Source organism: Tachypleus tridentatus, chromosome 2, assembly GCF_004210375.1.
Source record: "Tachypleus tridentatus isolate NWPU-2018 chromosome 2, ASM421037v1, whole genome shotgun sequence".
Taxonomy (NCBI): domain Eukaryota; kingdom Metazoa; phylum Arthropoda; class Merostomata; order Xiphosura; family Limulidae; genus Tachypleus; species Tachypleus tridentatus.
In genome coordinates, this window is record NC_134826.1 from 23,979,802 (window position 1) to 24,002,088 (window position 22,287).

Here is a 22,287-nt window from a genome sequence, read left to right on the forward strand (position 1 = left end):
GTGAATTCTTTCATCTTATCGTTTCGCATGAATAAGATTGAATAATTTATATATTAAATAATCAACTGTGTTCATTCTTGTTTGTTTGTTTGTTTGTTTGTTTGTTTGTTTGTTTTGGAATTTCGCACAAAGCAACTCGAGGGCTAGCTGTGCTAGCCGTCCCTAATTTAGCAGTGTAAGACTAGAGGGAAGGCAGCTAGTCATCACCACCCACCGCCAACTCTTGGGCTACTCTTTTACCAACGAATAGTGGGATTGACCGTCACATTATAACGCCCCCACGGTTGGGAGGGCGAGCATGTTTTGGCGCGACTCGGGCGCGAACCCGCGACCCTCAGATTACGAAGCGCACGCCTTAACGCGCGAGGCCATGCCAGGCCGTTCATTCTTGAAACTGTCAATTACACTTAAAACTAGAACAACAAGATATTATTTTGTTACAATTCTAGAAGCTTATTAATTAATTTGCTTAAATGTGTAGGAAAGAGAAAAACAATCTGAGAGAACCCGACGAAACGTTGTTCGCTCCTCTACATAAAACAATTTTCTCAACCCATAGTAGCCGTTTTTATATATATATTGATCTGAGGTAACGTGTTTTTTGTTACGAGCCAGGCACGTACAATGAGATTGGATATCTGTGTTTAATGTTATTGTACGTTCGCATCATATAAGGAAATGCATTGTTTATAAAGCTAAATGGATACTCCAACAAAATCAACTATTAATAATGATAACCTATATAATTTAGTATTTTACTGTAAAATGAACAAAATGTTAAGATAAGCCTTCTCTTTCTCGACGAATTAACGTAAACTGTCGAGCTTATCCAAAATTTACCTTTAAACACACTTTAAAGGTTTTTATTTTATTACGGGCTTAACATAACAAGTCATTTTTAATGACGAAACTAGAATCTAGTATTTGATTACAAGTTCGACTAAATAATGTATTTTCGTTACAAACCTCTTTTTTGACCGGCGTTTCGTTCAGTTTATTTGTTGATTTCTTCTTCAATCAACCAGACTTTGGCTACAAACATCCGAACATATCTTATATTCTGTATTCTCAAGACGGCTGAAACGGATATTAAAACTTAAAATAAAGTACTGAGAAGCGTTTCGACCTTCTTAGGTTATCTTATTATATTAATTATGCTTATTATAAGACAGCGATTAACTTCAATCTGAATACTTATTAGGATTGAAGCCTAACAAGAAAGGTTTTCATGTTTCAAAGCTTACTAAATTTCGCAAATAGTTTCCATAGACGTTTTTGTTCCAACGTTCGAACAATGACTTCTCAGTCCATTTCACGATGATTTATTTTAGAATATACATCAGTTAAATGGTAAAATATCCACGGTCTCAGTTTCTAGCACAAAACTATTACAACTCGTATAATATTTGATTTCGTGTAGTTCTTTAATCATGATCAAAGTTTATATACAAGATAATCTAAGTTTTCTTTTTTCCTGTCAATAGACCTCAGTTTGAGAACAAATGAAAAATCACCACGCTTCGTTTTAATCGCCCCTCCTGATCGATCCGTCAAGAAACTGATTACTCCCCAAACATGAGTCATTCCCACAGTACTCTCGATGTCATTAGATGATTAGATCTGGTCATTTATTGCCACTTTTCGTCTTAATGACTCCTTCATAGAAACAGCATGCTGCTAATGAGTCTCCAAAGACCAATACAACTCTCGTAAAAGAGCACTTCATTCTTCGATAATACCTGATAGAGTCATTAGGGTTAATATTTTTGTTTGGTGAATCATGATTTAAAAGTTACATTTCAAATGGTAATTATATTTTAAAGTATCGACAAAAAGTTTACATGGTTCTGGTACTTTGTGTGGAAATTATGTCTGCACATTTTCTCAGAGGTACACTTGTGTTTAACAAACCATTTCCAAAATCGTCTTTTAGTCAATCAACACGCCCAATGAAATAACTTCTAGAAGATGTTAACTGGATCCATACTGTGGTTTGAAACCCAGAGCCTCCTGGTAGCTTAGAGTAGGAAGCTCATTTGATAATTGTCGTATATCTGGAAGTTCATCTTCTAACTGACGCTAAACGTACTGTAGAGATACTGTTGTGCTCCGAGAATTTCCTTATTTTTCAAAACTTACAATGACATACAATGGTAACTCGATGTCCAATAAGAATAACAGTTGTTTAAGTTGAAAAAAATATAGATAAATAAAGAAGAAACAAGTATACATCGTAGAGACTTGTTAAATTTTCTTCTGAATTTTAACAAAATATTCCATGTGTTTAACTAAAACCAAAAAAGCAGGATTTTTGCTTTCAAAAACTGCGATTGAAGTAGAAATGGTTCAAATCAAAAATTGTGTCTAAGGAAAGAAAATGTTCCCAAGGAAACGACATGATATAAACACATTATTCGAAGCCGTTCTCGTGGATGAGTAAAATTCACATAAAAACATAATGCAAGAGACTGAGTAATAGATGTTATAATGAAATATACTGTACTCATACGTACAGGGTTTCCATCATCAGTGACGAGTGTTATGTAAGCTGTAAGCATAATTGCAGAATATATTAAACTTTTTCATGTGAAACTGCTTGACTCCATTTTTATTGGCTACGTAAGAAAGTTATGAAATACTATTCTTACAAGCTACAACTTACACTACGATAACCAAAAACACAAAACATTAAAATTATTACCAAAAGCACCTATAACTAATCAATGCTGGACATACAGGTAAAAAAAAAACATTATGAATGTCACTGCGTGAAGTTAGCCAAGCTCAACAAATAGGCTGCTTACACGTGTTGACACCAGTTTATAGATATCGCACGCAGAATAATACAAAAACAAAACACACGTAATTCGAAGCACGTGGGAAGAGCTTCTAACAAAGTTGGTAGCCATAATGAGAGTTAGACGTTAAGTATCATCTGCTGAACACTCATTGTGAATAAAAAAATAAAAACAATGAGCGTCTACACTTACAAAACAACCGAAAGGCTCTAGTTTATTTGTATTAGGCTGTTGCTGGGATACACTTTAGAAGGAAGACCCTCTTGTTTATTTGTACTAGGCTGTTGCTGGGATACACTTTAGAAGGAAGATCATCTTGTTTATTTGTACTAGGCTGTTGCTGGAATACACTTTAGAAGGAAGACCCTCTTGTTTATTTGTACTAGGCTGTTGCTGGGATACACTTTAGAAGGAAGATCATCTTGTTTATTTGTACTAGGCTGTTGCTGGAATACACTTTAGAAGAATGATCATCTTGTTTATTTGTATTAGACTGTTGCTGGGATACACTTTAGAAGGAAGATCCTCTTGTTTATTTGTACTAGGCTGTTGCTGGGATACACTTTAGAAGGAAGACCCACTTGTTTATTTCTACTAGGCTGTTGCTGGGATACACTTTAGAAGGAAGATCATCTTGTTTATTTGTATTAGACTGTTGCTGGGATATACTTTAGAAGGAAGATCATCTTGTTTATTTGTACTAAGCTGTTGCTGGGATACACTTTAGAAGGAAGATATAGTTTATTTGTATTAGGGTGTTGCTGGGATACACTTTAGAAGGAAGACCCTCTTGTTTATTTGTACTAGGCTGTTGCTGGGATACACTTTAGAAGGAAGATATAGTTTATTTGTATTAGGCTGTTACTGGGATACACTTTAGAAGGAAGACCTTCTTGTTTATTTGTACTAGGCTGTTGCTGGGATACACTTTAGAAGGAAGATATAGTTTATTTGTATTAGACTGTTGCTGGGATACACTTTAGAAGGAAGATCATCTTGTTTATTTGTATTAGACTGTTGCTGGGATACACTTTAGAAGGAAGATCATCTTGTTTATTTGTTTTAGACTGTTGCTGGAATACACTTTAGAAGGAAGATCCTCTAGTTTATTTGTATCAGACTGTTGCTGGGATACACTTTAGGAGAAAGATCATCTTGTTTATTTGTATTAGTCTGTTGCTGGGATACACTTTAGAAGGAAGGTCATCTAGTTTATTTGTATTAGACTGTTGCTGGGATACACTTTAGAAAGAAGATCATCTAGTTTATTTGTATTAGACTGTTGCTGGGATACACTTTAGAAAGATCATCTAGTTTATTTGTATTAGACTTTTGCTGGGATACACTTTAGAAAGAAGATCATCTAGTTTATTTGTATTAGACTGTTGCTGGGATACACTTTAGAAGGAAGATCATCTTGTTTATTTGTTTTAGACTGTTGCTGGGATACACTTTAGGAGAAAGGTCATCTTGTTTATTTGTATCAGACTGTTGCTGGGATACACTTTAGGAGAAAGGTCATCTTGTTTATTTGTATTAGTCTGTTGCTGGGATACACTTTAGAAGGAAGGTCATCTAGTTTATTTGTATTAGACTGTTGCTGGGATACACTTTAGAAAGAAGATCATCTAGTTTATTTGTATTAGACTGTTGCTGGGATACACTTTAGAAAGAAGATCCTCTAGTTTATTTGTATTAGACTGTTGCTGGAATACACTTTAGAAAGAAGATCCTCTAGTTTATTTGTATTAGACTGTTGCTGGAATACACTTGAGAAGGAAGATCCTCTAGTTTATTTGTATTAGACTGTTGTTGGAATACACTTTAGAAGGAAGATCCTCGTGAATTAGTTTTTGCAATATAAAATGTTTAAAGTTCCAGTTCCATTTTTAGATACATATTGACAACAGATTTGTCTTACACCTTAAGTAAAGTCAATTCTAATTATATTGCTATTGTTATAATTGTTGTTATATAAATTATATTAGCTTCTGTTTCCAAAATTGGCTACGGCTGACAGGAAGAAGTGGCCCACTTATAATGGCGTTATTGTGTTCTAATGACATGTAAACACTATAAACAGGAAACTCTTGTTAACAATGTCATCGTCGTAAGAACCATTAAAATAGGTTCACACTCAATTTTTTGCCTGCTAACTTTTTCATGTTCTAAAGGCACTCATAACAATTACTAAATGACAGTAGTAGTAGTAGTCACAAGTTTAACAGTAACTATAACCACAATCATGTAACAGCAACAATTACTAAAAACTAATAGCCAGAAAAGAAAAAAATAGCAATCACAAGTGTTACATGATTAGGACTATTAATTTCTAGTGACTGTTACTGTTACACTTGTGATTGCTTTTTAGTCACTAGAAACTAATAGTCAAAATTATGTAACAGGAATAGTCACTAGAAACTAATAGTCGTAATCATATAACAGTAACAGTCACTAGAAACTAATAGTAACAATAATGTAACAGTAACAGTTACTATAAATTAATAGTCACAATCATGTAACAGGAAGAGTCACTAGAAACTAATAGTAACAATAATGTAACAGTAACAGTTACTAGAAATTAATAGTCATAATCATGTAACAGGAATAGTCACTAGAAACTAATAGTCATAATCATGTAACAGGAATAGTCACTAGAAACTAATAGTCATAATCATGTAGCAGGAATAGTCACTAGAAACTAATAGTCATAATCAAGTAACAGAAATAGTCACTAGAAACTAATAGTAACAATAATGTAACAGTAACAGCCATTAGAAATTAATATCAGAAATAATATCAGTCACAAACGTGTAATAATAACAGTGACTAGAAACTAATAGTTACAGATGGTAGCAGTTTCATGTGTGTAACAGTGAGTATAAATTAAATCTTCTAAGTGTAGCAAACACAAGCATGTAATAGTAACAGTTATTAGAATTTAAAAGCCAGTTATAATGTCAGTCACAAGCGTCCCAAGATAATAGCCTCTAGAAACTAACATCCAGTAACAGTAACAGCGACTACAAACTAACAGCCACTAATAATAGCAGTCACAAACGTGCAACAGTGACTACAAGGTAAAGCCATTAATAGGAGCAGTCATAGGCATGTAGCAGTCACTGAAATTTAACAACCAGAACAATAAAAATGACTACAAACTAACAGCCATTAATAGTTTTAGTCACGAGCATGTAATTGTAACATTTACTAGAATCTAGAAGCCAGGTATAGTAGCAGTCACAAACAAGTAACAGTCACTGGAAACTAACGCCCAGCAATGCATGGAAAAGACAAAAGCAAATGGAGAAATTCAGATACTTAAGGATGTATATTACCTTAGGCCGAAATAAGGAATCAGAGATAAAAAGGAAGGTAGCATCGCCCAAGGAAGCTATTCATGAAATAGGAAATTATTTGAGAACAAAATTTCAGCGTGTGTTCCAAAATACGTGTAATGAAATGTTTTGTCTGTTTCGCTTTTTTCTCCATGTGTAAAAGTTGGACAATTGGTAAAGCTATTCAAAGCAGTTTAGAAGTAGTTGAAATATGGCACTTTAGGAGGATGTTGAGAATCTCTCGAACACAGAAAAATGACAAGTGAAGAAATGTTACAAAGGTCAAGAGCTCAGAGCTCCCTTGTAGCAGCAGCAAAATGTAACAAACAATCATTTATAATAAGAGTAAATAGTACTTAATAACCATTAATAACAAAAGAAAATTGTACCTAACAACCAGTAATAGTAGCAATAAATACTACCTAACAACCAGTAATAGCAGCAGTAAATAACATCTAACAATCAGTAATAGCAGCAGTAAATACTACCTAATAACCAGTAATAGCAGCAGTAAATAATATCTAACAACCAGTAATAGCAGCAGTAAATACTACCTAACAACCAGTAATAACAGCAGTAAATACTACCTAACAACCAGTAATAATAGTAGTAAATACTACCTAACAACCAGTAATAATAGTAGTAAATACTACCTAACAACAAGTAATAGCAGCGGTAAATACTACCTAACAACCAGTAATAGCAGCAGTAAATACTACCTAACAACCAGTAATAATAGCAGTAAATACTACCTAACAACCAGTAATAGCAGCAGTAAATAACATCTAACAACCAGTTATAGCAGCAGTAAATACTACCTAATAACCAGTAATAGCAGCAGTAAATACTACCTAACAACCAGTAATAGCAGCAGTAAATACTACCTAACAACCAGTAATAGCAGCAGTAAATACTACCTAACAACCAGTAATAGCAGCAGAAATACTACCTAACAACCAGTAATAGCAGCAGTAAATACTACCTAATAACCAGTAATAGCAGCAGTAAATACTACCTAACAACCAGTAATAGCAGCAGTAAATAACATTTAACAACCAGTAGTAGAACAATAAAGAGTACGCAACAACTAGTACATGTAACAGTAAATAGTACCTAATACTTAATAATAGCGACAGTTAATTAATAAAACTTAACACCAGTAATAGCAACAAGAAATAGTGCCTAACACCCAGTAATAGTAAAAATAAATAGCACCTAATAACCATTAACAAAAGCAGTAAATTGTACCTAACGGCCTGTAATATTGATAGTAACTGTAGATGTTGGATACTTTGCAATATTAGCATTTCAAGGAATTAATATGAATGTGAAAAAAACTATTGGAATGTTTATAAGGCAGATCCATTTACATCTCAAGCTGTGGATATATTCAAAATGTCATTGAGACGTTTCACAATATAAAATATCAGTTAGTGTTTCCAAGAGGCTCTTTTGTTAGATTTTTTGTATTTTCTTTTCTTAGTAGACAAACATTTGAATGGCGTCCAGCAAGATTACAGTTCTAGCGGTTACAGAAAGGAGATCTCTGTCAAAGCAGGCAGTTTTGTTTTATATTGCGGTATCCATATATCACTTGTTCTGGTGTATGTTGTAGTTGTTCTAGTGTCGTAAACAAAAAAATATAGATTTATTAGATTATATTTTACAATGAAATATCGTGGCTGTAAAAATAAAGATATTCAGCACTTTAAAGCAAGCTGCTCTAATGTTACAAACTCTACATAAGTTTCCTTTAAAAATGTAATTTCGTTGAAAAGATATGGATTTTGGTTTATTTTGAAGTTAATTTTCTTTCTAAAAATTCCGAAGTTGTGGACATCGATAAGACAAAACTTCTTGCTCTTCGAGATGCAAACGATTTGTTTATGTCCACCTGGCTTCACCCGCAAAGGGAATTATGTCAACTTCAGTTGAGCTGCTTTCAAAATACCCATCTAGCAGATAGAATTTGTAAAGCCTTCCGTTAACTTATTGGATTATAGTGTTTTAATACTTCAAATTACTTCCACTAAGTAACATTCTCCTTTTTATAAGGATATTTTTTTTGGGGGGAAAACTCCTCCCGTAGATTTCATAAAACTTCACATTTAACCAATTCTGAGATATATAATTAAGTGAAGCTGGTTCTGGTGATGAAGTAATTAAAAAAACTTTTTTAACTATTATTTTCTGCAGTTATATTCCTTCATCGTCAAGGTCTTGATTTCACTTGTAAACATATTAACAAATATTTCAAACACCCGAAACCCCGGAAACCGTATTATGCGTATTTCCAATTAGGATTCTGTTTGACACAATTTAAAAAAAAACAAACAACTAATTCGATAAGAAATGTGAAATCCAATTATAATACCATGCTTCGCAGGTGTCCCTTCCTTTCATTTTACGGGATCTTATACATTCCAGTAATAATCCGTTTTTATGTCGATTTCATATCCAGACTACTAGACTTTTCCTACACTCTTAGTACTACGTTGTCTACCTCCGCTTGACTAAATAGTCGACGTTTAAAGGCACTAATTGTGGGTCTTCCACAACAGTGAGTATAATATAATAAATTCTCGTGGCGAATGAATACACAAGTAAAAATACCCTTAAACTCTTGATGCAAGTGTAAACGATGTATAAAATCAACCCCTTCTAGATGAGCTTACAAAACTTTCCAACGCAATTTTTTTCTATATTGTAATTACAAAATCTTGCAAAGCATCACATTTTAAGGCATAAAGCAAAAGGACAGATTTAGTCTTGAACAATAGTGATAAAGCTGGAAAAGACGTAATTTCAGCAGAGGTAAAAAGATTGTTCCACAAGTGACTTCCAGTGTCACACCGAAAGCTAAACATCTTGCTTCTGGAAGTAAGTCAAGGACAAAATGGCCGTTTTCATCTAACGTAGTAACCTCCCCTAAACCTGTAACCAAGATAATTGAGATGGAACACCAACAGTTGACAATTGTACAAGTAGCATACATCATACAACAAACGTATGTCGTCACACTACACGTAGTAGTTTGAAACTTAAATATCTGCAATAGGAGCTGATCGATGTATTATTGTGCTACCAATAACATTTTAAACATGATACACAGATTTCTGGTTGATTTCTTATTGTTGTTGGTGAAAGCTGTTATAAAGGTTAAACATCCACGAAGTCGATAAAGATAAATAGAGAAGTTTTTAGTATTATCTCGCTAACCTGTTCAAACCACCATACTCTAAGAATATATTATACGCTAACGTTCTCATATCACTATAACCTAAGAATATATTATCCGCTAAGCTGCTCGTACCACTATACCCTAAGAATATTTTATCCGCTAAGCTGCTTAATCCACTATATCCTAAGAATATTTTATCCGCTAAGCTGCTCATACCACTATACTCTAAGAATATATTATACGCTAACGTTCTCAGACCATTATACCATGAAAACATATTATCCTTGACATTGCTCATACCAATATCTTTGAGAAATTGCCATTTTCTTGCTAACTGGATAACAATTAATTATGCTTCTATCAAGACAACGTATTCAACGATTCGTCCACGCCGACATGACAGTTCTTCTCCAAGATGCAATTAAAAATGAGAATCTGTGATATACCATTTACAGATATCTTCCACTGACCTCTGTGTCTTTACGGCGTTCAAACGTAAAACATCGTCCAGGCATGACTAGTGCATTCTTAGAAAACACGTAAAGACAAGGGATATCATTGGTATCAGAGTATTATTGGCATCACAGATTATATTTTACAAACTTATAAAGTTTACTTTAGTTTTAGATCAACATTATTATTTTTGTTTTATTTCTTGGTATTTTATAATAGGACCCGGCATGGCCAGGTGGTTAAGGCACTCGACTCGTGATCTGGGAGTTGCGGGTTCGGATCCCCATCGCACCAAACATGCTCGTCCTTTCAGCCGTGGGGTCGTTATAATGTAATAGCCATTCCCACTATTCGTTGATAAAAGAGTAGTGCAAGAGTTGGCGGTGGGTGGTGATGACTAGCTGCCTTCCCTCTAGTCTTATACTGCTAAATTGTGGACGACCAACGCAGATAGACCTCGTGTAGCTTTGCGCGAAATTAAAAAAACAAACAAACTGTTCATAAAATGTAAACATACCTTAATGGGAAAACACAAGAACATGTTTTAATTTTAACCCTCTCTTAGCAAGTAATATTTGAGTAGCATCAAATATACAAAGACAAAAAAGTTAATTTGAGAGATAATAAACTTATATCAATGAAGATATTTCTTTACAGGTATATTGGAAGAACAAGAAACACTAGAGGTAATATTCGATAAGCATTTACACGTTCAGCAATACATAAAAATACAGCTCATTTAACCTAAATAATGATGTATCGAAATTGTATCTCAGGACTGCTGGTAGATGTATTAAGACTCTTATGAAAATAAAGCAAAGAACAACCGTATCATACCTATATAAGCAGTCTTGAGATACATTTTTACTACGAGTAAGTTTCTCGTCGTCACGAATATGTTGAAATTGGTGTAAAAGACGATTCAGCCATGCAATCTTAATGTGTGAAAATATATTTTATGTTTCAGCATATTTCTTGCCTTTAATAAATCCACGTGAAGAGTATTGCCTAATATAATCCACTATATATATCTGTTAATTTCTATTTTTACTGTTCTTGTTGGACGAAAACAATGAAGGCCAATTTCAGTGTGAACGTTATATTACTAAGTGTACTTTGCTCTTTTTGAAGTTTATATGTTTGTAAAATAAGAGTCCTATTTAAGCTACAAACAGATTTAATTCGTCATTATCGTTTTTTCGAATCTAGAATCCATCTGAAAAATTCGTTTCTCCTTTTATGCCACCTGTGCAAATACATAACAGAACAGTGTCGTAACGTAACGAAAATGATACTATTTTTTAAATAGATTCACACATACGTACGTCGTCGACAAGTTCTATTTTCATCCCTTCTGGTATATTCCCAGCTGAATAAATTAGTGGAAGTAAACTGTAGCATCGTAACTTTAGTTACTTCGTATACATTTGGGTAAGTTTAATAAAAAGGTAAAACTAATATACATTGACTGCGTGCTACACAGCTTTTACACAAACACCTGGGGAAACCAGTTTTATTATATTTACTCCATTCTTATAAGTTTTACACTCTTCAATAATGATTCTAGTAAGAAATTGGTGAATTTGTTTATGTATTCTGGCAAAATGCTACGCTGTTCTGTGACTGTTACAAGAATCAAACCACAATTCCTAGCGAAATAGGAAGAATGTATTTATGTTTAAAATTATTTTTCGTCACGAAGCACCGATAACGAAACTGAGTTGATTGTTCTGTTAGAGAATTGTGAAATTTGTCGCAACTGGGAATCAATTATTGATCACAAAATGTTCTCTGATGTTTAATTATATAAAACTTGAACATTTGCGTTTCTGTGCAAACTGACGTTTAGCTATGCATTCACAACACAAGACTTAACGAACGTGAACTCGACAGAATAGCTTCTCTAAAGATTTATTAGAAGACTACAGAGAACCTATTAAAGCACATGCAATGATTATTGCTGAATGTCAGCGACGTCAAATTTATTGACATCAGAAAGTTAATCTTAAAATTCCAAATGGATCAGTCGTCTAGCATGCGTTCCTGTGAAGGCAATAACCATAACGAAAGTACGAAGAGCAGGTTCAAATGTTATATATTTATCTACCAGCCTTCTGTTAAATCAATATATACAACCACTTGAGATGACCAAACATTTCAAGCTTCGAGTGACTGGATGTTTCTGAACGCTACTGCACGAAACTGAAGCACGTTCTAACGGAACTACGTGGCACACGGGTACTTCATTGCTCTGAACTGTAATTAGTGTAGAGAACTTACACATCGCAAAAAGAAGAGACCTCTTCGTTGTCATGGAAACTTAAAAAAACGAAAGAGCTATTAAAATCGTGGTCTTACGCCAGTAAAAGCTGGAAAGTAACTTCACGTATCAGCTTTACATTCCACGCGACAGCATTTCCAGAACTATTCATTACAGAAAACGTTATTTTATAAGACATCACAGGACAAAAAACAAAATTAATATTTGTGTTATGAAACTATTTAACCATAATTTGTTGGAATTATTAATTATAAGTTAACTCTTCAATACGGTTATCAATAGTAAACGAGATCTATACCATATCAGCCGACAGTTTGTTTGAATTTCGCACAAAGCTACTCAGGGCTATCTGTGCTAGCCGTCCCTAATTTAGCAGTGTAAGACTAGAGAGAAGGTAACTAGTCATCACCACCCACCGCCAACTCTTGGGCTACTCTTTTACCAACGAATAGTGGGATTGACCGTCACATTATAACCCCCACACGGCTGAAAGAACGAGCATGTTTGGCGCGACGGGGATGCGAACCCGCAACCCTCAGATTACGAGCCGCACTCCTTAACGCGCTTGGCCATGCCGGGCCGCCGACAGTTTGTACTTCAAGGCAAGAAACTCGAACATAAAATAATATAATAGTTAGAATACGTTTACTTTCGAACATTCGTCGTCCACTTTCGTGAAATATTATTTCATCAAAATAATCTATATGTTTACAAATTTAAATTCGTTCTACTGTATAAGATATAGCAAGTTAAACTTAAAGGTTAAAAGTACATGAAACATACATGCAATCTTGCTTCGAAAACTATTACATTTGGAATTCGAAACCTCTTAGTACAAAGTTAAAAAAACTTATTCGGGAAGCCAACTTTTACATTGATTTTTTTAATTTGCACGCAAACTGATTTATTTCAGGGCATGAATAGAAAATTAAAATTGTAGGGTATGAGAGCGAATATAGGCGTGTGCAGCAAAGAGGCTAGAACCACTTCATATGTCTTCTTTACTGTAATTATGTAACGACCCCCACAGAAGTTAATTTTAAAAAGCTGTTTGCTCGCTAAACTTAGGATATTTCTAAATTCAGCCTTTAAGCACGATATCAGTTAGATATTAGATAGATTAACAGATAGATATCAGTTATATGGTATATGTAGATTAACAGATAGATATCATCTATATAGTATATAGATTTACAGATAGATATCAATTAGATAGTAGATAGATTAACGGATAAATATCAGTTGGACAGTAGTTAGATTAACAGATAGATATCAATTAGACAGTAGCTAGATTAACAGATAGATATCAATTAGACAGTAGTTAGATTAACAGATAGATATCAATTAGACAGTAGATAGATTAACAGATAGATATCAATTAGACAGTAGATAGATTAACAGATAGATATCAATTAGACAATAGTTAGATTAACAGATAGATATCAATTAGACAGTAGATAGATTAACAGATAGATATCAATTAGACAGTAGGTAGATTAACAGATAGATATCAGTTGGACAGTAGACAGATTAACAGATGAATCAGTTAGATAGTAGACAAATTAACAGATAGATATCAATTATACAGTAGACAGATTAACAGATGAATCAATTATACAGTAGATAGATTAACAGATAGATATCAGTTAGACAGTAGATAGATTAACAGATAGATAGACAGTAAGATACTGAAAGTACAAACATGTACATCTCACGCCACTTCATCTACTAAATTGTCAGACCACCAATTATGATGACTCAAAAATCTGGAAAATATTAAAGTTAGAATTTACTAAAATATATAAAATTGGAAGTAAAATTATGGTATTATTGATATAAGTTTATCAAACAAAAGCATTTATTTAAGAGTAATTTGTGATTATTACATTTCTGTTGAAGTAAAACAACAACAAATAATTCATATAAGAAGCAAAACCTTGAAGAATATTCTATCTTTCCTGACGCATCAGGGGTTCGATTCCCCTCGCTGGACAAAGCAGATAGCCTGGCTTTGATGTAAGATAAAACAGACACACACCCTGACGCATCACTCAACAGAAACTGAAGTGTGCGTGCTGTAAAACAAAAGACAGTTATTAACAGATTCACCTAGCGGGTTTTACATGTACTAAATTTGTATCAAACGTTTCTATATATTGACATAAAAAAGCATCAGAAGGTATGTAAACATTATTGTGAGCAAAGGTTGAATTATCAAAGCAAGCAATTCAATGAAAGAACTGAGCTAAAAGAGACCGATGGATGAAATATTTAAAACAATAACAAAAACACACATTTATAGGCTAAGAAAACGGATAACCTCATGTACTGTTTTAGGACATAATAGATAAGACAAACTAATGGACCAAATGTATATGCGGAGAAGAGAAAAATAGTTTGTATTAAATAACTTCAACGCGAGATAATAAATAATTTATATACATAATAATGCAGTCTATGAGTTATAGGTATTACTAGTCACAATACTCAATTATGTTAACGTAATGTTTTCTTAAACCACTTTAGTTTAATTTTGTTACTCCAAAACTACACATTTTGTTTATTTTTACGGTTGTTTAGTGTTGTTTCTTTGCAAAACTACACAGAGCTGTACCCCTTCATAGCCTACTCTCTTTGTCAATGCAAAATGAGACCAACTCTTGACTATAGAAACATCAGCTAGTCGACAGAACCACTGACCAACTCTGACTATAGAGACATCAGCTTGTAGATAGAGCCACTGACCAACTCTTGACTATAGATACAGCAGCTAATCGAGAGAACCACAGACAAACTATTGACTCTATTGACTAAAGAGACATCAGCTGTTCGGCAGAACCACAGACTAACTCTTGACACAAGATACATCAGCTTGTCGACAGAACCACAGACCAACTCTTCCTTATAGAGACAGCAGCTAATCGAAAGAACCACAGACTACCTCATGAGTTACTCTTTGTCGTCTAATCGAAGATAAAAAATTTTGCCTTAGCCGCAAAGTGTTGAGCGTGTTTTTATTTTATTTTTTGCGGGAAAAGGATACAAACCAGAAATCCACGGATTTACAGTTCTGACGTATTTATTGGTCTCTAGTCTAGACTCCAAAACTGAGACACAAATGGTTTACTTTTAAGACGTGATTGGTAAATTATCCTGTTAAAGTTGCCTTCAACAAAATCCTAAGTTTTCAAGCTTCCTTTGCGTGTACAGAAACGTTTATACTACGATTACCACTTTTTTTTTACTGTATTGCAACAGTGAAGTATATTTATGAGTAAGCACCTGTTACCACATAACTACTAGCGATACTAAAAAAAATATGTTGTTTTTATTTACATGCCTATCCTGTATTTGGAAATGTATTTCTTTGATTATTTTAAACAAACAAAAACTGACAATCACTGTCACCTCTCATTTGGATTGGTTTGTTTTGAATTTCGCGAAAAGCTACACGATAGCCATCTGTACTAACTGTCCCCAATTTATCAGTGTAAAACTAGAGAAAAGGCAGCTATTCATCACCACCTACCGCCAACTCTTGGGCTACTCTTTTACTAACGAATAGTGGGATTGACCTCCACATTATAGCGCTCCCACGACTAAAAGGGCGAGCATATCTGGTGTTACGGAGATTCGAACCCTCAACCATCATATTACGAATCGAGTACCTTAACAAACTGGCTAATCACATCTGAAGCTTTCTATGATAAAAAACAAAAAGTGTAGTGAAATGCACTGTAATTAATTTCCCGTGTCATGTTATGACAGTAATATAATGACAGTAAAATATTGAAATAGCTTTTGTCACACATTTTTAAAATGAAGTAATATAAGATTGATGAAAGCGTTTATGAAAACTAATGACGTGTTGTGACGTATGAGGACTAATGAAACGCTTATACGCTCTTTGAAGAAAAAACAACTTAATTATACAAACCATATCCCTGTCGTAATACAAGCACACACGGAGTCAGAAAATCACCTCGTCAACAGAGACAAAGTCGTTTTTCACATTTTTTTTTTTTTACTTACTGTAGAACAAGAAGTGTAGAAATTGAAAGAAGCTGTGATTAGCTTATAATCAAAAGAATCATTCATATTTAATTATACAGTGTAATGATAACATGTAGCGAACCGTTACTGGCCGCAGTTGGTTCTCCAATTGTAAGGTCATGCGAACTACATAAGAAGCATTCAGTTTCTACTATGAGGTATCAGACGGTTTTGTATGGAAACCATATTTCAGAATGCAGCATCAAATCGAAACCAATTACAGAGTAATCAAACATGTAATGTATATTTAAATTACTGTTTGGTGCGTGCTTAAGATGTTATCTTTACAAATATCTATTTTGTAAAACCCTAGTCAATATTCTAGATCAGAAAAAGAAACTGCCTATATTTGATAAATACATTTTTAAAGAGTTTGTTACTGACTTAGATCTGCATCATTATAAGAAAAGAAACAATGAAGATACCTTGTCACCAGCTGGTGGCTGGCTATTCAAGTAATCTTAGTTTCTAATTGAAACATGTCTTACTGACTAAAGTCAGTGGAAGCGACACGAGAAAAATAATTAGAATAAATTTAGTTAATTTTCTCGCTAGAAACGTTTCATTGAAAGATTTTCTCCATTAGTTGTGAAGTGAGATTAGGTCAATAGAAGCTGAGAGCTAAGAAGTAAAGTAGGCTTAGCTAACTCTCCCACTACGGACTGGTTAATTAGGTGATTTTACTCATCACTTGGAGAGTGGGATTTAAACAGTGCGAACAGAGAGACAAGAAGTAAAGTAGGCTTCGCTAACTCTCCCACTACGGACTGGTTAATTAGGTGATTTTACTCATTACTTGGAGAGTGGGATTTAAACAGTGCGAACAGAGAGACAAGAAGTAAAGTAGGCTTCGCTAACTCTCCCACTACGGACTGGTTAATTAGGTGATTTTACTCATCACTTGGAGAGTGGGATTTAAACAATGGAAACAGAGAGACAAGAAGTAAAGTAGGCTTAGCTAACTCTCCCACTACGGACTGGTTTACTGAAATGGTTTACCTGTAGTTGAAAAGTGAGTTTATTCACTTGGCACAGTGGAGGCGAAGGAAAGGGGGAAAATAATAATAGAGCTTTAATTCAACACAATCACAATAGTTGTGAATTTTTCTCATCTGGAAAACTTCCCTGGCTGCTAAAGAATAGAACAAGACAATTCTATTATTTTCGCAAAGTAATGGGATTTAAGGAATCCATCAGGAAACGTTCATTGTTTGCTGACAATTACTTATCTATTGATATAAATATTAATCCCCATATCTTTTGGATTAATGTCCATTTTGAATTAATTCGCTTTCCATTGACCCGACGATTTGTCTGTGGACTCACACTGCTAAAATCCGGGTTTCGAAATCTGTGGCGGGCAGAGCACAAATAGCCCATTTTGTAGCTTTGTGCTTAATTCAAAACAAACCAAACTAAATTAATTCACAAAACTATATGCTTGTTATATTATGTGTTAGAATTTATATCATATATATTATATGTTGTTTGCTCGAGCGTTCGTCTGTGTTCCATATAAAAAGCTGCGCTCGCATCCACAGCTCAATATTTACAGGAGAACAGGCATTGGTGTCCAATTTTATTTCGTAAACAGGAAATTCTATACTAAACTATTAGGAATTAACCAAACTATCAATCACATTTCAAACTGTGACATACCTTAAAGAATAAAAACATAGATTAACCTTATGTTAATGTTGCGCGACTTATTAACCATATATTAACTTAAATTTTTCCCGTTAAGTTAGGAACGGGTACGTTTCTCATGTGCACATGCGCACAGAAGGTTAACTGAGCTATATAAAAATGTGTGTGTTTTCTTATAGTCACATCGAGCTATCTGCTGAGTTCACGTAGGGGAATCAAACCCCTGATTTTAGCCTTGTAAATCCGTAGACTTACCGCTGTAGCAGCGGGGGACATATGAAAATGATTTTAGAAACTCACCTCTATACCCAGCATGACCAGGTGGTTAAGGTTCTCGACTCGTAATCTAAGGGTCGCGAGTTCGAAATCCAGTAACACCAAACATGCTCGCCCTTTCACCCGTGGGAGCGTTATAATGTGACGGTCAATCCCACTATTCCTTGGTAAAAGAGTCGCCCAAGAGTTGGCAGTGGGTGGTGATGACTAACTTCCCTCTAGTCTTACACTGCTAAATTAGGGACTGCTAGCGTAGATAACCCTACTGCAGCTTTGCTAGAAATTAAAAAAGACAAACAAACAAACCTCATCTCATCGGTAACGCCCCATCAATTCATGCTCTGTTACACATCTTTAAATAACCCTGCAGCGTAGTTTCCGATGAAGCAATGTCTTTGTAAAGTTTTCTATCGAAAACACGCCATTCATCTTTGCTTACTTCCAATAACACTATGTAAAACAAGTCTTGTTCCTGGATAGTATGTGTTATTTTTTAATTGCTTATGTTGTAAAAGTGCTTAAAATGGCCATTATTCCTTTCGAACTTTGCTTTTGTGACCTGAATAATGAAATTTAGAAATTAACCTATTTTATATATAAAACTGGCAAATTTGCACATTTTCATTTACATAAGGTCTTAATAAAACAACATATGAATCAAGATTTACATGTATTTATACTAAATTTATACAAAAATGTTTAGAACTGAGTAGTTTTTCGAGATTTGCGACTGTAATGTAAATCACTTTCACGTATCAGCTCCCAAATATAGTCTCTCATAATGTTTTCATTATACGCTCCCAGGTCACAAAAGTAAAGTGTGAAGAGCAAAATACCGATTTCGAAAAAAAAATCTTAATTATACATATGGTATGGCTGTAAGTGTGTGTTTTTCTTATAGCAAAGCCACATAGGGCTATCTGCTCAGCCCACCGAGGGGAATCGAACCCCTGATTTTAGTGTTGTAAATCCGGAGACTGGCTGTAAGTAAAAAACAATGATAAAATATCGGTGCATAACGTTAATGCAATTTTTTAACCGTTCAAAACACAATTAAAATAACAAAGGTTTATAACGAACTGAATAAACTTCATCTTTTCATAAAAACAACATATCAGAAACATTTTTTTATCTTATAATAGCTTTAATTAAGGGCCCAGCATGGCCAAGCGTGTTAAGGCGCGCGACTCGTAATCTGAGGGTCGCGAGTTCGCATCCCCTTCGCGCCGAACATGCTCGCCCTTTCAGCCGTGGGGGCGTTATAATGTTACTGTCAATCCCACTATTCGTTGGTAAAAGAGTAGCCCAAGAGTTGGCGGTGGGTGGTGATGACTAGCTGCCTTCCCTCTAGTGTTACACTGCTAAATTAGGGACGGATAGCCCTCGAGTAGCTTTGTGCGAAATTCAAAAAACAAACAAACAGCTTTAATTAATAATGACAAAAGTGTTTGCGAATTCATATGAATACAAATGTACAAGAAATTAATTTTTTTACATTTTTGACGTGGTAACATTAGTCTTTAGTTTTGTTAACTGTAAATATTAAAGATATGCCTTTAAAAAGATGAATACCCTATCTGGTTGAGATTGATTTTTCAGTCAGAAGGTCTTGTGACAATGTCATCAAGAGAATTGCATGTCCACAACTCAAACGACAAGCCTTTGACGTACTTATGACCTGTCATTTTCATGACAGGACAATACATTAAAACTTTATAACCTCTATCTTTAACAATTTTCTGCCAAAGAGTTATCATAAAGCAGTTCCAGCTGTGTCTGAAAGGTATGAAATACGTTTAGTCATTGTTTCACTTTACCTACTCCTAATAAGTAACCTTACCTACATTTATCATACCGAAAAAATACCAATACATTTCTAGTACTGACTGTTTAAACTGACAAACTGTTTGTATGTTAATACACTTCTATAATAAAGAACAATGTCGAATCATTTAATATTTCAAAGCTCTTTGAATCAATGGTTACTAAATATTTCTAGTTTCTTTGCTTAAAATGTAACCTATGTAAGCAAGACCTTAATAAGTCAGTCTTATGTAAGCAAGTCTTAAAGGAAACTGGTCCTATGTAACCAAATCCTCAGTAAACTAGTCTTTTGTTAGCAATTTCTCAGTAAACTAGTCCTATGTAAGTAAGTACTAAATAGATTAGTTTTATGTAAGCAAGTCGTCAGTAAGCTAGTCCTATGCAACCAAGTCGTCAGTAAACTATTCCTACGTAAGCAAGTTCTAAGTAAACTAGTTTTATGTAAGTTCTAAGTAAACTAGTTTTATGGAAGCAAGTCATAAAATAAACTGGTTCTGTGAAATCAAACAAACAATGACTATTTATTGTGTCGTTTGTTTCACACAATACTGAAACTAATGACATCATGTATATATATCATTTTAGTAATCTTTTTTGAAGTTAGCCATACTATTGTGCTCGTTTTTTATGATTTGGTGTCATTGTAGTAACCAACTGACATAGTTATGACACATCAAGTTTATTGGGGTGTCTTCCAATAAATTTATCCCCCCTCCGACTTGGTCCCACGGTCTAACTTATCGCCACAATTAAACCATCACATGCACAACGCATCTAGCACATTTCAACCATGTTTCCTTGATACCTTTCGCTTTACAAATTAACTTCCTTGTTTTGGTTTTCATGGTCTCGAGTAAGGTCCAGGTCCAGTCCAGGTACCTAGGCCTCAAAAATGGTGCAAAAGTCTTCATTTTGCCTTATCAAAACAACCCAAACATTTCCGGAATGGCTAAATGTTTTTTTTTTTTTTTTTATCCACATCAAGAGAGCGGGCCGACTGCTGAAGCAGACGTTAAAATTTTATAATCAGTAAGTATTAAAAACAATATAACGTTATCACAAAGACAACTCCAAGATATTCGTTTGTTTCTTTTGAATTTCGCGCAAAGGTGCTCGAGGTCAAAATGTGCTAACCGTCCTTAATTTAGCAGTGTAAGACTAGAGGGAAGGCAGCTAGTCATCTCCACCCACCGCCGACTCTTTTACCAAAGAATAGTGGAACTGACCGTAACATTATAACGCCCCCACGGCTGAAAGGGCGAGCATGTTTGGCGCGACGGGGATGCGAACCCGCGACCCTCGGATTACGAGCAGCACGCTTAACACGCTTGGCCACGCCGGGCCCATTTTTAAAGAAACAGCATTATGATCTAGCATGGCTTGAAATGAATTAAACCCATGAAAGTTTTCTCAGAAATACTTAATTTTAATTTATGTATTCGTTCGTTTTGTTTTTTGTTTTTGAAATTTCGCACAAAGCTACTCGAGGGCTATACGTGTTAGCCGTCCCTAATTTAGCAGTGTAAGACTAGAGGGAAGGCAGCTAGTCATCACCACCCACCGCCAACTTTTGGGCTACTCTTTTACCAACGAATAGTGGGATTAACCGTCACATTATAACGCCCCCACCGCTGGGAGGGTGAGCATGTTTGGCGCGACGCGGGCGCGAACCCACGACCCTCGGATTACGAGTCGCACGTCTTACGCGATTGGCCATGCCAAGCCTATGTATTCGTTCAAATTTATGTTTAATTTGTTAGTAATCTTTCTAAAAATTTGTCGCGATGTCTTCTTCATTTGTCTCATGTCCTTGTAGAGGGTGACTGTAATGTGACATTAAGGGATAGACGTACAATTAGTGAACGGGTTACACGCTTCTCAGCGACAAATATTATCTATTTATTTGTATCTGTCTGTTTATTTATTTATCTGACGTTTCTTGGGTCAAATTCAATTATTTCCTCTTGTGTCCCCTTTTATAAATAGACTGCGTATCCGAGATCACGGGCAGCACACTTTAGAAGGAATTTTTGGAACTTATAAATAATTTATTCCAAAGCCTTTAATAAGATTTTACTCTATTATAAAATCGTCAAGTTCTCTATAGTACCACTGTTATTACGTTTTTAGCCTATTCGTTTTACCTTATAAAACACAAACTTTTTCGTCAGCTGTTTGAAATTATTTTTCTTAGAAACACTTCGACAACACTCTTCAGTTTTATGTTATATTTAACATGCATAAGTAAGTGAAACGTCCAAATACAACAAACGTTTCGGCTTTCTTAAGAGCTGTACAGTTGAGTAAGTTATGTCACCGGAAGTTATAAGTAAAAAAAAATAACTTTTTCGAGAATACACGTTTTGGAGATTGGGTTAAGTTAGCGCCAACTGGTGTTCAATTACGATCTGACGAATGAACAACAAGCGCTGTTTC